Source organism: Prorops nasuta, unplaced genomic scaffold (assembly GCF_024137725.1).
Source record: "Prorops nasuta isolate Cenicafe-Biocafe unplaced genomic scaffold, Cenicafe_Pnas_1.2 PNAS00018, whole genome shotgun sequence".
Lineage (NCBI taxonomy): Eukaryota > Metazoa > Arthropoda > Insecta > Hymenoptera > Bethylidae > Prorops > Prorops nasuta.
In genome coordinates this window covers 1,941,160-1,956,713 of record NW_027116815.1, presented here as the reverse complement: position 1 = coordinate 1,956,713, position 15,554 = coordinate 1,941,160, and the positions used below count along the sequence as shown (strand labels likewise).

General features: G+C 44.9%; 1 protein-coding gene across 5 annotated transcripts in view; it reads left to right on the top strand.

Annotated features, from left to right (window-relative positions):
• The window catches only part of LOC136780234 (optomotor-blind protein-like), a 73,157-nt gene that overhangs the window by 14,838 nt on the left and 42,765 nt on the right, over nucleotides 1-15,554 (top strand). The window lies entirely within an intron of this gene.

The window sequence follows — 15,554 nt, the reverse complement described above, 5'->3', positions numbered from 1 at the left end:
CCTTCCACGACCTACCGTGCTTCGATTCGCTACACACACACACACACATATATATATATCGTAACCTGCACAAGGACGTTGAGAATTATTTTGTGCAATTTGTATGGAAAATTCGTCCGGATCCTCCTTTTTCCTTGCTCTTTAAGCTCGACCAGTTCGGTTAGCGTTCTTGCGCTCACACAGTTGTGATTTAATAGAGGGTAAGTAAACTCGCAGAGGGGGGGGGGGAAGACGGATTAGTAGAAAGAGCCGACAGCTGTCAGAGCTTTATCTTGTTCTCCGCTTTTCTCCGCGTTACCCTTATATATATTTTTCTCAGCCTCTATACGACGACGGGTGTCTTCCTTCCTTCCTTTTTTTTTCATTTTCTGCAAACACGAATGTCCTTATCTCCGACGGCACTTTGCAGCGTGTTTCAAGGCTACAAAAGCCCATACACGCGATTACGAGATAGCGCATCGCATCGCATCGCATCGACTCGCACGCGAAGCTGCCACGAAGCCAACGCCAAAGTGCTAAGCTTCTGCTTTATCAACGCTCTCTTTTTCTTTTTTTCCGCTGGTCTCTTCTTTTTTCCGCCTCGCCACCCGTACAGCCGCGCGCGCTCCACGACGCTTTTCCGATCGCGAGCCACGATTTTATCGTCCAATTGCCCACTGCCAACCAGAATGAGACTAACAAGCCGATAAATATTCCTCTTATCGCTTTCCCACCAATCGAGCATCATCCCTTCTCGTTAATAATGCACCGAGCCAACCTGGTAATTAATAATTACTATTTTTTCTACGGTCTTCTCTCTCTCTCTCTCTATATATATATATATATACAGGGTGAGGCACTTAAGCCGCCCCAGAATATGGATGCAGAAAGGCGCGTATCTCTTCATCTATAAAAGATATTCAATTTTTGCATAGAACCTTTCTGAAAGCAAATAACAAGAGGCTTCGAAAATGTCCTATGGAAAAATTGAATATCTGTTATAGTTAAAGAGATACACCTCTTTCGGCATTCGTATTCTGGGGCGGCTTAAGTGCCTCACCCTGTATATAGACTATATACAGTGGATTATTTTTATTTCCCGCCTTAATTTTCCCTCGCCTTTTTTTCCATACGCCTTCACGGTAGCGCACACAGACCGCGAAAATTTACTGGTTTATGCAGGCATTATCCGAGGAGTCGCAGTGCGTACCGTCGACCTAATGGGCCACTAATTACTCAAAGTCGCGATCCGCGAGTATAATTAATCGTGCAACAGAGAATACTCGCCAAGGGCTTCTTAATGCGTGCGGCCCACACGCAAATGTAATTTTTATCTATCCGACTCGGAGCTACGATTATTAGCCTTAAATAGAAAACTCCTTCTTGGGTGCATTTTCGCAGACTTTTTATTAGGAAGATTCTCAGAGATACACGAAAATTTAACGGACCAGGTACCAGACGACTGTGTACACTGTAGTATATGTAACTTTTTGTATATTTATAAATTTTATTCCATCCAATGAAATTTTACCATTCGGTAATCAAACTCAGCATCTTTCACCTTTCTTAATTTCCCAAACAAGCGAACTTGACTCCATTTAAATCAAAATTCATCGCGCGGTCCATCGAACGTTTCCAAGAATTTATCAGAACACTAACAAACTCCTCTCAAGACACTTTTCACGTTTTTCTATACAATTTCCTGTCGAAGAAAAAATAACCTAAATACTGCAGCAGCGTGTATACATATAACAGGGAAGTTTTGATTTGAGAATCAACAATTATTTCTAAGCAGCAAAAGACAAACGTCGAGCGTGCATATACGATTAGGTGTCGTTTAGCGAAGGTTGTAATTGTACGCAGAAAAATCGAACTGGCCGTTAATCGTCGTACACGAAGACACTATCGCTGGGAGATAATTTCTACTATCTAACAGTTAATGTATGGTCTGTTATGTCACACGTGTCAACTTCTAAGATCTTCCGCGAAACTAGTGTAATGTCAAAATGTTCCAAGCTAATCATTGACACGGCGTCCCCCAATCGTATCTCTATCTGTCAATTATTATTCAGCGATACTAGCCGTAGCCTTCCTTCCTTATCAGCGCTAAAATGGAAATAAAGGTAAGTCGATTAAACGCGCGTTTAATTCGTTCTAGTCCGGTTTAGTCGACTCTCGCATCGTGTCACGACGTCGGACAGTTTGCATCAGCTTGTTGATATATGTTGTTCGTTGACAAAAATTACCGAGGCAAAGTGTGCGACATTGGTCGAGCTGCTGTATCCTACATTGTTGTATATATATATATATATATATATATAAAGCTCATTGGTGAAGAAAATTGATTGTCCAGTGGTATCGATCCGCTTATCGAACACATGTTGTCGCGATAGTCGATCGTTGCTGCGAAGCTTATCCGGGTCTCGCCAAGGAATACATTAGGAGGGGGGAGGGGGGGGGGGGGGGAATTGGCAGCGCCGTTTGGTCCGTGTGTACCTTCATAAATAGCGATAGAAATCGGACCTGCCTTTGGGCAGGTGCACATCGCTCGGGAGATTTTACAGTATTGCTGCCTTCCAGCCCGGGGCCCCATAATTTCGAAAATTATCCTTCGCCACGACTGAGAATACGTTTATTCCTATGCACGCTTATCGACTCTTATTAATTAACATACGATAACAATATTTTTCCCCAGTTTCTCGCCCTTATCACGAAGAAATTAATCAGTCAGGAATGTTAATAAGCCCTCGGACGTACGTTTGTATATAAGAAAACTCGTGGAATCTCCAGTTGGAGCGAAAAGTTCAGCGTGGATTCTCGAGTCGAGGATGAAAAATCCTTTTTTCACGTATTTCATTCTCCGAGACTTTATATATATAAGCAAAGCTTCTATGAGGTCTTTTACTCGGTCTTTTACCTGCAATTTCGCCGGAATCAATTCGATCTCGACGCGGCCAGTTCGCTGCCGGCTACTCGAGCCAATTCCAGCCAGGAGGAGAGGGAAACCACCTGCAGGCAGAGTAGTGAGAAACCACTGCTCGGGTAATTCCCGATGCATCGCCAAGGAAGGTGCTGTTCCTAAGCTGAATTTTCCATCTTTCCTATACGGTTCGCCTTAATTTGTCTCTTGGTTGGCGATTCTGGTGGGAGTGGAATATTTTTCATCGATCGAGGATTAGTCGACGCGCGTTGAGCGAGCGTGGCAGGCGAGTTTAATTAAGGCAACGATCGATGCACCGAGAGGAATGTAGCGAGAAAGGGAAGGGTCTATACGTATATAGCATAATAGAACGCTCGAGAATTACGGTCCCAGTGGTGCTGGAGGCTGACGATGCTTGGGATCGTGCGAGGAACTGCGAAACTGGCAAGTGGCCAGTGCTGGAAGAGTGTCAGGGCCGTGGAAGCCGTGAGAAATAATTCGTCAGCCCGCGGCTAAAATCGAGACCAAGCGGATCGTTGAATTAGCCCGGTAAACACACGCGAGAACTCTTATAACGCGACGCCCACGATTCTTGCGCTATTCGCTTGGTGCAACGACTCGTATACACGGTGGATATAGGTATAGGTATATATACGCTTTAAACTGGACCTCGTTGTATACCAGTGGAGAAGCTGAAGAAAATTCGGGTAAAGTGACTTTGCACCGATTTTCTTACCGAGATTAGAGATAGCTAGGGATCTTGCTGGCTCGAACATCTTGATCGTCGAGTTTTTGTATACTTAATCAATGTGGGTTTTGGTGTGACGTTGGGTCGAACCGAGCATTATAGTGTTTTGATATGTATATATAGTTGGTGGAAAAATTGTGGCTATATAATTAATTTTACTAGAATATAACTTAATAATGAAAATATCCCTATGACATCGTTATAGCGTTCTTAGAGGTTATCCAAATATCTATTTGACATATACTGAGAATGTCCCTTGAATATCGTGTATTATCAGAGTATCTTCATATACAATAATTTAATCTTGTTTTATTGTATTGTTTTTTATTAAAAATTCGTCGATACAGTAATTGTCAATTGAAAAGCTTATTCTATAATTATAAAATATAGTGAAATCAAAGTTGTAGCCAAGAGTTTTTTCCTAACAAAAATAATATTACAGTAATAATAAAACAGCTGATACAAAAGTACAATAAGCAAGTGCTTTGAATTACTCGCCAGAAAGAGATCCGCACAATTATATTATTACAATTATTATGTTGTAGATTTTGTATTCAAGCATCAGTGAAAATGTTGGAACAACCGATGATTAAATTGTAACATGAGTTGGATCCGAGTAGCATTTCGCATCGCGTCGACATCTTCAGAGGCGAAAAACTACGCGACAAAATCCGGGTTAAAGGTGCATGCGCACACACACACACACACCTCCAGAGACCTGCAACAAATAGACATAAAGTAAATGCATCATTACACATGGTTGCGTAAACAAGCTTTTCGTCGTCATTCCATTACAAAATGCCTAATACCAGTTATAGTAAAGATTTCATACTCCTGCAACGTGTCTGAACACGACAGAAAGTTCGATCGCGAATGAGTAAACACCTGAAGAGTCTAAATTAATAAGAAAAGTATTGAAATAGTATTCTATTTAAAAGTCAAATCAATAATAGATTCGTCTCGATATACTTATATAGGAGTATCGTTTTAGCATTGATTCAAATCGATCGATTCTCGGGGTAAGAATGAAATTTGTAGCGAGTAATTGTAACGAACGTGTCGTGTATGCAGATAGACCGATAGTTGCGCTATACACATGGGGTACTCGACGAAGAAGGTGGGGAGGAGGAGGAAAGGAGGCGAGGGGGAGGCTAAGGAAAAGAGCGCGTTCTGGTTCTCGTTCTCGGTGGGTTCGCGTTAAGCGCTCGTTATCTATTCACGCGGTGCAGCACGTTTGCGCTCGCGTTCACGCACGACAACGACGCTATAAATGCTAAGTGGTGCGTCCACACGTACGGGACACACGCGTGCCACCGAGTACACGTGTACCGAGGACGTGGAAAGCACGGTTCGCCCGACGAGAGAAAAAAGTCCAGAGCCGAAAGTCTCGCGTGATACCGATTAGCCCCCGCAGCGACACCTGTAAACTCTCGCCGGCTTAATTAACGATGATCGAACGCTCGGAAACCCTAATGAACCTGGATTAAACGCGCGCGAGCGCGCTCTCCCTTCGGATTAAGCGGTAAGAAATTTTAACGTGTTCCTCCACGCTCGAACAACGTCCTCTAACGAATCCCTGATAAAGCGGGATTTACGAGTTTCGATACAGCGACGCTCTCCTTTCTTTTTCTCCTTTTGATATATATATATATATATACCAAGGTGAGTGTACGATGCGAGAGAAAAAATTCTCATGAAACGTACGGTTCGGGTGTATTCGCGGGCAAACGCGTGGCGTTAATATGGAATGAAGTGTCGCATTTGATGTTGGGATCAAGCGGACGGGGTGTGTGTACGTACGCGGCTGCGTGATATATCGCAAGAGGTGGGGTGTGAGGGTGCGGTACTGGCGTATTGGCGTAAGAAACGGGAAGGAAAGAGGTCGGTGGCCAATTTCTCAATGCAAATAGCGTCGGTGTCGAAAGGGGCTCGCGCTCGGATGAAAAGGGGGTGCTATGCAAATAGAAAGCTGTTAGCAGCGTCTTCTTACGATCTTCTGCCGGGCCACTGAGAGACAGTGCGGCGAGCAACCGCGTCGGAAGAGGGAGGGGGGGGGGGGGAGTCCTTTTTCACCCAGCGAACACACCGCAAGCGTCAATTCCACATGCGAAATGGATCACCGCCGAGGGCAGAAAATGGGAAACAGCTGGTTTTCGTCTCAGTCGCCTTTTTACGCGGCCTTGGCGTTTTTTCACCTTTCCCCCTCGACCACCCCCCTCTCCTCCTTCAGGAAACATTTTGCTACAAGAATGACGAGTATTTCCCTCCGCACTCTTATTTCGAGTAGCTCGCGTTTCTCGTGCCTCTCTCCCGGATAAAACGTCAATATTTCACGCAGGGAATGAAATATCTGTAATAGTTGGAACACAGTTACAACGATAACCAAGCGGATTATTTTTATGGGGAACGAGTCTCCTTGCTAATTAATATTAAAATGTTTCTTCGTTAAATATTTTTCGACAACAGTGTCTGGAAGGGGGGAGGGGGGGCGTATGCAGGTTTCAGAGTCCAGCTAATTAGTCATCATGCACGAGCAATAATTAATCACGAGCTTATCTTCGGGACTTTGGTATAGCTCTGCCCTTCCATTTACCAGCTGACACGTCACGTGGTTAGCACGATTACTGCCCTCTCTCCCACCAGCCTGACTGGCGTCTTCGACTCGCGAAATGATTTCCTTTACGAAAATCAACAAACGTGAAAAGTGATATTTCCCAAAATCATTATTATTACGTAATTTAATTGAAACATCGGTCTTTCGCGAAAAAAAAACACTATTTTTACTCTTGGAATAAGAAGATTCGAAGAGGGACGAAGAAAAATGGAGACACCCGGTATGCACCGATCGCTCGCTGGTCTTTCGGAGTTTCTCACACCTGAGAGAAGAGCCGTAAGACTAATAAGAAATCCTATAAGGTTGGCTGCGGACCACTGCTTGGCGCGACGAGAGAACCCTTCCCCAACACTCTTCAACAACTTGGCGTGCTCTTGGCACTACACACACACACACACACACACACGCGCGCACAAGGGCGAGCGCGTGTACTCGAGCAAGACAGAGAGAGAATACAAGTGCGCGTGTTCGTGTGCCGTGTGCGTGGTGTGCGAAATCTTGCATGCGCAGGCACACGTACACCGGCCAGAGGAGAAGAGTAGTGGTAGTGGTGAATCGTAGTATCGGTGTAAGTGTATACGAGAAAAGGGTAGACGGCAATATAATGGTGGCGTGCCCTATAGCGTGTAAACCATAAGAGATAATGTAACAGTGGAAGTTTGGTTGGCGCCACTCGTTATTTATACAGTGTGACGGCCAGGGGCCTATCTCTCTCTCTCTCTCTCTCTCTCTCTCTCCCTTCCACTTTTACACACTCGCTCATCTTTCATATTTCTCTCGTCCTCCGCTGCTCCTCCGGTCTTCATCTTCGTTTCCTTCTTGCCGGGGGTGAAGGCCGAAAACGCCCACTAAATTATTATTTGTTCTTGGCGAGTCATAAACGCCCAAATTATACCGGGCCATCCCGAAGTCCGCGATCATTTCGTTTCGCCTGCGCTTTCACGCTCTCCTTCACCTCACACCACTGCGCAGTGCGCCCGGAACCCGAGATATACTTTATGAAAGAAACTAAAAAAAAATAAAATAAAACACGCGGCCAATGAGCGATGAGGCACGAAAAAGTGCTAGGAAATCAGATTAATCCTTTCATAAATGACCCGAGTTAACACACTTTCCCAACTGGTTCGTAAAAATCAAGATTAATGACTTTTCTCTTGTAATATTTTTAATAGCCCGTAATGATATACCGAAATTTCGTCGATCTTTACGATCGCTTCCAGGAAAAGAGTCGACGAAATTTTCGATAGGAAGCGATTGCATTAAAAAGTAAATTTCATTTCATGCGTTATGGTTGGTTCAAGGGGTTGAGGGTGGGGGTAGGGGACAAGGTTGAGAGGAATCAATGACAAATTTCTCGGGGAATCCTCTTAGAGACAAAAGGCCTATGGAGAGAAAGAGAGAGAGAGAGAGAGAGAGAGAGAGAGAGAGAGAGAGAGAGAGAGAGAGAGAGAGAGAGAGAGAGAGAGAGAGAGAGAGGTACAGAGCCGAGGGAGAGTTAGAGATATTTGTAAGTTGGCCGAGCTGAAAAAAGTCCTCCCTGCGGGGGTTCTCGAGCGATTGAAGGAGAAAGAGAAACAAGGCGAGAGAGAAGGAGCGATGAGGAAGAAGAAACGGCGGGAAGGAGGGATAGGAGGGGGGGGGGGAGGCCAAGTCAAAAGCCCAGAGTCCGACTATCGGTTTCCCTATCGGTTCGCTCATCTCCCTTCGGGCCGTCCGCGCTGACCGGCCAAAGGCGTATATAAACTCTGCCTTAACTGCTTTACGACGATCGTTTGTACCGATTTGTTCGACAAGGGATGAGGAGGAGCCGAGGGGAAGGGGTGACAGTCTCTCGCGAATGGATTTGTGTCCCAACTCTCTTCCTCCGCTCTTTTTTCTTCTCTCTTTTCGCGATATCCCCCCCCCCCCCCCCACCATCCTCTTCACCGTTCCGCAAGACATCGGCAAAACGGCAGGCATCGTTACCAACCAAGTCGATAAATTTCTCGGGATGCCCGCGGAAAATTGAACGACCTCCTATAATTTATCCCTTGTCGGAATACCGACGAAAAGCCCTGATATTCGATTGTTGCTTTTCGTGGTCTACCCCCCCCTCCCTCGAGGTAGAGCGAGCAACTATCCACTCGTAGATTTCACCGGGGACGCGAGATCCGTATCGCGATGCAGTTTTCACGCGACTTTTTACGCGACTTTCCAAGCTCGAAAGTAACAGCGATTCATGCGCATTCCGTGTCTGGTAATAATCATAAAATTGGTTAAATGCCTATGTTAATGGGGAGTGTCTCTTCCGAGAAGAACGGTCTATTCTGTACGCAAGCGCGCGGCGCGGAAAGTTGGCGCGGTGCGGCAATCATTTGCACCGATGGTCCCTCCTCCTCCTCGAATTAGTCGTTTTTTATTATATATATATATATATAGTATATAGAGACGCGTGTGCGTGGAGTACTTTCTAATGCTTGCTCTCGCGCTATCCCTCTTCTATAACGGGTGACCGTGTCGTAAAAGTAGCCTGTAAACTCATTTCTCGACCATCGCCCATTACGAACCCATCGTAAGCAATTATAACACGGCATTCCTTGAAAAGATCATTCTGATGCAACCTCTTTATTACCCGAAAACTGGACATTCGACTTCTCTCGAAATAGTGTATAAAATATGTCTGTGAAATTGTCCGTATATGATTACAAACGCGCAGGAGGAAAATCTCCGGGTGGAATTAAAGATATATATATATGGCATAATACATATATACACGAGTTGCGCTGGTTTAGAGAGAGGGACGCGAGCGCAAATCATCGGTAGGCTCGGCGCGAGCGCGATAAAATAAATTAACTTTAAGCTACCGACTTGCGGATTCTTTCGTCGTTGTCTACCAAGGCGTAATGACGCGCCGTAAATAACGCGCCTCGCTACGATTTATCGACGCGCCAACCGTCTCTTCCCGGTATCCAACGAGCAACCCCCACCCAAAGCTTTCTTTCGCCATTTAGAGCCCGGCTGCTCAGCGACAACTCCGCTATAATAAAACCTTTTACAACCACCACGCCATTCGATACTCCGTCAAATAATTACACTTTTTCTTTCAACGCTGACCGAGCGCGAGTGACCGGATCGTTCGAAGGAGAGGAAAAGTTTTTCCGAGCCGACGCACCGTCCCCGCGTGAACCGAGGTCGCGCTGCACATACGTCGCTTCCGATGGAAAATTCAGTTTTTCCTAGGAAAAAACAACGTTTGCACGAAGCACTGAATATATTACACTATATATATATACGCTGTACACGGTTTTCCCGTTGCTTTCCGCAAGAACCTACGCTACATATATCCCACACACACAAACACTGGCTCTGGTATTTATTCGGTAGCTTCCTCGACGAATGAAACGTTAAGGTTGATCCTGGACGAAAGAGAAGCGGCTATCGCGACGTATATATATATCGAGAGCTCGCAATTCTCGTAAATCCGTTTGGAGATTTTATCGCGGCTTCTCACATCGCGGCCATCTCGATCTCTCGGTAGCTGGCGCGAATTCCGTGTCGCGTACTCGCGCACCTGTGTAGCGAGCGAGCGAGCGACGGCGCGACTCCTCGGTGCTTCTGCGCGTGCGCGCGCGCGCGCTGCTTCTACCCTGCCGAGTGCCTCCCGACTTCCGCCGACTTGTTCCGACTTTCTCGCTCGCGCCATCATTTGCCGAGCGCTATTATTCATTCTATGCACAAAGCCGCACACTGCTCCTGTCCCCGATATCTGATTATAATTTACGCGCCGCGCTTATGATTCACCGCCGATATATATATATATATTCCATCGCGCGCCCTCCACGACCAACATTAAATAACTTTGTCAGCGCTTTAATCACCGATCGTAAAACTTCCGGCTTGCTCTTTCAGCGAGTTTTCAGCGAGTGACCGAGCGCTCTGCAGTGAAACTCTGTATTTTTATATTCATTCTTGAGGGATTTTGCTCGAGCAATGATCCGTGTGGTGTACGTTGGTGTATTTGTACAGGGTCAGTCGGATGAATCGCGTCGATAGGTGGAGGCCCGCTGGAAGCTGAGTAGTGGGGGTAAGCGCGTGATTGGCCGCTGGGGAAGAGAGAGAGAGAGCAAAGATACTCTAGTCACTTTTCTGAAACAGCCTGTAGTGTCTCTTATTTCAAATGCGAGTTGACCAAATTTTTTTTACTGATCTTTGTCTTTCGTTCACTTCTGTTTAGCTTCTCTCTTGAGCAAACGATGAATTTTTATCTTCGTTTCAAATGGAGGGACTACAGGGAGTGACAGAGAAGTGACTCGAGTAACATTGCTCTCTCTCTCTCTCTCTCTCTCTCTCTCTCTCTCTCTCTCTCTCTCTCTCTACTGCTAATCACACGATTAGTCCTCACTACGGAGGTTCGAGTGGACCTCCGCCTCTTGACACGAATCATCCGACCGAACCTGTATATGTAAAAATCGAGTAGGCACAATTGTGGGTATTTGGAGAGGAATATCGGAATAAGAGATTATATCTGGAAGGAAGGTTAAATGGTAAATGGTTAAATACGAGGTGATTTCGTGCTGCCGGTTTCCGAACGATGTATGGCAGGTGGAAGAGGAGAGATCGCTTCCACGAATCCTTGGCGCGCCTCGGGGCGACGATAGGAGAGCAACGAGGGTCAGGCGTGGCATGGTTACCACTGCCACTGGCCATACTCGCTATTTGTTTCTCGGACAGCGTTCATTTTAAGCGTTATGGCTCTATCGGCCAATCTATCTTTGAACCTCTGCCTTCTCTATGCATATATTTATCTATCATGTATATATATATGTGTGTGTGTGTGTAACATACGTGTATATACCTTCTGGCACCCATACCCAGCCTCCCTCTCTCTCTCTCTCTCTCTCTCTCTCTCTTTCTCTCGCGTTTCTCTCAGAATGTACGAAAGATTATAGACGAAACAACGAGCAAAATGCTTTTAACTTAAACTCAATTATCGAAAAAATCTGTGGCAGCTACTCTACCATTCTCTCCTATATTTTATATATATAGTTCTCGAAAGATCCCTCGATATCGCAAAACTGTTACGCGCGCGGGATGCTTCGGTTTAAATCTCTTTTTTATTCATTTATTCAGCACAATCCGGAGAAAGCCAAGCGATCTCTTGTTTCATTTGCACATCGCATCGGTAATTTATGATTCTCTCTTCTTCTCTTCCCGAAGCCAATGTCGTCTAGGATTAACAAACGATGCTCATCCTGCCGAGTTATTTATGGTGCAACGAGAGATGATCTATTCGCGACAGATACGCTGTAAAATTTTAATTCTTTCGCAAAAGTAGGTAAATCGTATTCCTAGTATGATCCTGATGACGAGAGGCTCGTTTCTCTCCCACGGGTGCTCGTAAATGATGAGAGCATCGCGAATAATAATTAACGAGTTTTCGTCAAGATTCGTGCGTTTTTACGAATATATATATATATAACTTTTGTTTTGTAAATAGCGAACACGCTAGTCGTAAAATGCGTCTAACCCCCCGCTCTTCCCAGCAAGGAGGATAAACGACGACACGGCATTGCGGAATTGGTATATAACCAACCGCCGTAGAGCGAGGAGACGACACCAGCAAGTTCCAAAGCGTATAATCTGTGCGCGGGACCATTAAAATTGTAATAAGTTTCTCGACGCCTCATCGTGAAAGGAATGTCACGGGGTCACGCCCTTTTCCCATCGGACTTGTCACTGTTCCGCTTTCCTCGGCCAACGGTCATTCATAGAAAAACCATTATACTCGCTCCGAGGATCATTATTACCCTTTTTTTTAATAGTTTCGTTAGGTACCATTAACCAGCCTGAATCGGTGTCGTCAATTATCGTACTTATTTTTTACTGCTGCTCGATATTCGTGTCTTGAAGTTAGGCTGAAATTACGAAGCTTATAGCGATGATATACATATATATATATATATACTGTGTAGAGGCCGTAGAGTATTGCTATATATATATTTCGAAAGAAGAGGGAATATTTTTATTCGAAGCATTTAGCTATATAGGGTATACCACGGAGGGACTCTGGCCAAATATGGCGCCTCGCCGAAAAAGAATTGGATTAGTGTTCCGCCGGGGCAGAGCATGCTTCGCGAGATCGGAATCGTAGCTCGTAGCCCTCCCCAATGTAGCAGATTCGACTTCCTAGAAGCTCCTCCGATACAAGATAAAACACGGGTGTCTGTTTCACAGAGATTCCGCTGCGGACCCGAAAAGATCGATCTTCTCGATGTCGGCGGCCCTCCTCCGGTCAACTTCAATTCTATCGTTCGCTTATTAAATTATGAATTCCCTAGTGTATATATAAGAGTAATAAAACTCTCTTTTGTATATACGTACTCTTCGCCAGATAATTAATTCATGAATATTAATCACTCGTCTTGTGCATATTTATTTATTGTTATAATTAATACTAGAAAAAGGAATAAACCAAGAGAGAGAGGAGAGAATTTTGTAGCGCATAATTCTCGAAGGAGCCGCGGCACGCCGAGTCCGGTTAATGAGCGAGAACACGAATATAAGCGAATTATCTGAAGAGTCATCAGTCGGAGCCGGTGAAAGCTGTAAATCGGCTGATAAAGGTGTCTTTGAGTAACCGCGTCGCTCAGCAGCCACTTCCGTTTCTCGCGCTCATCCAGCGAGACCGACCGATAACCCATGGCCATCTCTGATTCTCGACGCTCCACTAACTCTATCCATACTTATATATATATATATATATATATATATACCAATGCTGCATATCACAATTATATATCTATATATACGTTGCATCGGTCGATCTCATCCCATAAATATACCTACTTGATCTCCCGACTCGCTCAAAGCGTATTCCTTACTTAAAATATTAATTATAAGCGAAAATAAAAAGAAGAAATTTGCTATACGATAATTTTCTGTGGTTTTCCGACCAATTTTATTTTACGCACAGTCTATATATAGCATGACCGAAGGAGAGGCTGGGTTTCGATTTCACGAGAACGTTAAGCAAGGTGAAGATGCCGCGGTATGTTTTGGTTCACATAGCTCGGATAATCCGGCTTAGAGGCTCCTCGAGATGAATGAGTAGACCGAGATGAGAGTTCTGGAAGGAGGGAAAAACTTTGTGGCGAGAGTGAACCGGGGCCAGGCATCAGGACTTAATGTACCGAGGACAGTAGGCAGATGCTACCAAAAATCCTGCTACTCTTCTTTTTTCTGGCCAGCTTTACGATTACGTCCCTCTCCTCTCCTATATATATCTCCTTTCGACACCTCGAACAAGCGATCATACTCCTCGAATACTAACATTTTCTCTCGTGCACAAGTAGTTCTGCAACTTTGTCCTAAAATAATACACCCTCTCACGTAATAAGTTATTAATCATCATTTTTATACAACGATAGAGGAAAATTACGCATTTATTTTGACAAATTCTCTCCTTCGATTCGTAGAAGGGATTTCGATGAAAATACGTTGTGCATATAGCGCATTATACATCGAGTGGACGGTCAGAAATAGGCAGATAATTATCCTTTGTCGCGTGACAGCTTAAGAGTACGGTAATCCGGCTCCATATAATCGCACAATGGCTTTTTCCTACTCTAAACGGATTTCTGCCAAAGGAGAACCGTGCGTCAAGTAGCAAACGACTCGTCATGGACGTTTTTCCTTTGGCTATTTAGCTTCCGAGGTGGAGTGGAGGGTGGGGGGGGGGGGGGGGGGGGGGGCGAGGAGAGTTTGTCGAAAGTTTATCGCGCGACAATCAGGTGGGTTGGCGAAGGACACAAAAGGAGTCGATCACTCGCGGTCTCCTGTCAACGGAGACCCCGGAAATCCTATTGTTGCCACTCGACAAACCTCCACGCCCGTCGTCTTCAGCTTCTCACTTATGTTTATTGCGCCCCTTTTCTGCCACGACACTGGCCCTCCAGAGCGATCTTTATGACGTCTAATTACCTTAAATTGCTACGTCACGCTGCCTCAGCCTTCTATACTCTGCTCCTACTCCCTGACCAATAGCCAACCTCTTGCCACTCTCTGATTTCTTTTCTCTCGCCTTGACTCCCTCCTCAGGATTCTTACGATCCTATATACTGGGAACCGAGTGAATTTAAGCAGGAATGCAAAACGTTTGGATCAGACTCGTTATTTTTCAGTGATGTAGAAATATAATTAAAGGATTTAAAGACATTCAAATGCTAAATTTTTGTTTAACATGAACTTGTGGTATTGCTTTGTACATGTCACGAGATTCGTTGTTTTTTTATTAGAAATTTGTGTAATTAACAAATTACAAAGTGCGTTCAGTTAAAGGAATAGAGCCATCGAATAACTGCATAAACAACCACAATTTTCATGATGCTCCCCAAAGGACTGTAAAGCTTAGTGCAAAAGTAAAACTCTTGCATATTCGTAGCAAAAATCCAAAGATCCGATATGCAGATTTTGGAATCGTTAGCGAGAATCGACGTAGTCTGATTTCTTTTTCAAACGTTTTTCTGCGTGGCGAGTTGATTCGAGAGTGTTTGGTAAATACACTGCGCGTTAGCCAAGCGGCGGATGGAGAGTCATCGATTTGTTATTCAGGGTGGTCTTGGGCGCTACATGGGAATCAGTGTCAAAGTAATTGAACTCTCTCATCTAGACCGTACTGCCGATTTTATTAATCCTGTTATGTCTGCGGCATGAATTACGAGCTCTCCATTGTGGCCTCGGATCCTCCGCGCGTAAAGGATCAAAGTCGAGAGATTCGCTATGGCAAATCGGCTAAAAATCTTCAACGTCGTCTCGCATATCATCACCGTCTTCAGCCTCGGGAATTTTGACGAAAAGAAAACGACGAAACAGGGAAATATCCCCGTCTCGACACGGTATATATATATGATATTTATGAAACTGACAGGGAGAACACTGTATCGCCACGATTGAATTTCATTTGGAAAATTGTCGAGAAAAGCCCGAGGCTGCTGTACAGCGAGAATTATAAGCGAGTGTGTGCGAGAGATATATTTTCTGACGGTTGGTATAGCCAGCTCGGTAAATAAGAGGACGCGCGCGTCTGGGTCCGCTTTTTATTTAAAGTTTGCCAGTGCCGGCTGATCCTCGGTTCTCTCCGCGACATCACATCGGATTGACTCGTACACGTTTCTATTCCAAGCCCCTTAGAATTCTTTCGAGCGTCCCGCGGTCAACCTGGAATCGTCGCGCGAGTGCCGCAAGAATTTTTCTTTTCATCCGTGCCGGAATTCGCGAGGCAATTTTTCATAAACATTTCGCTTCGATGTGACCAC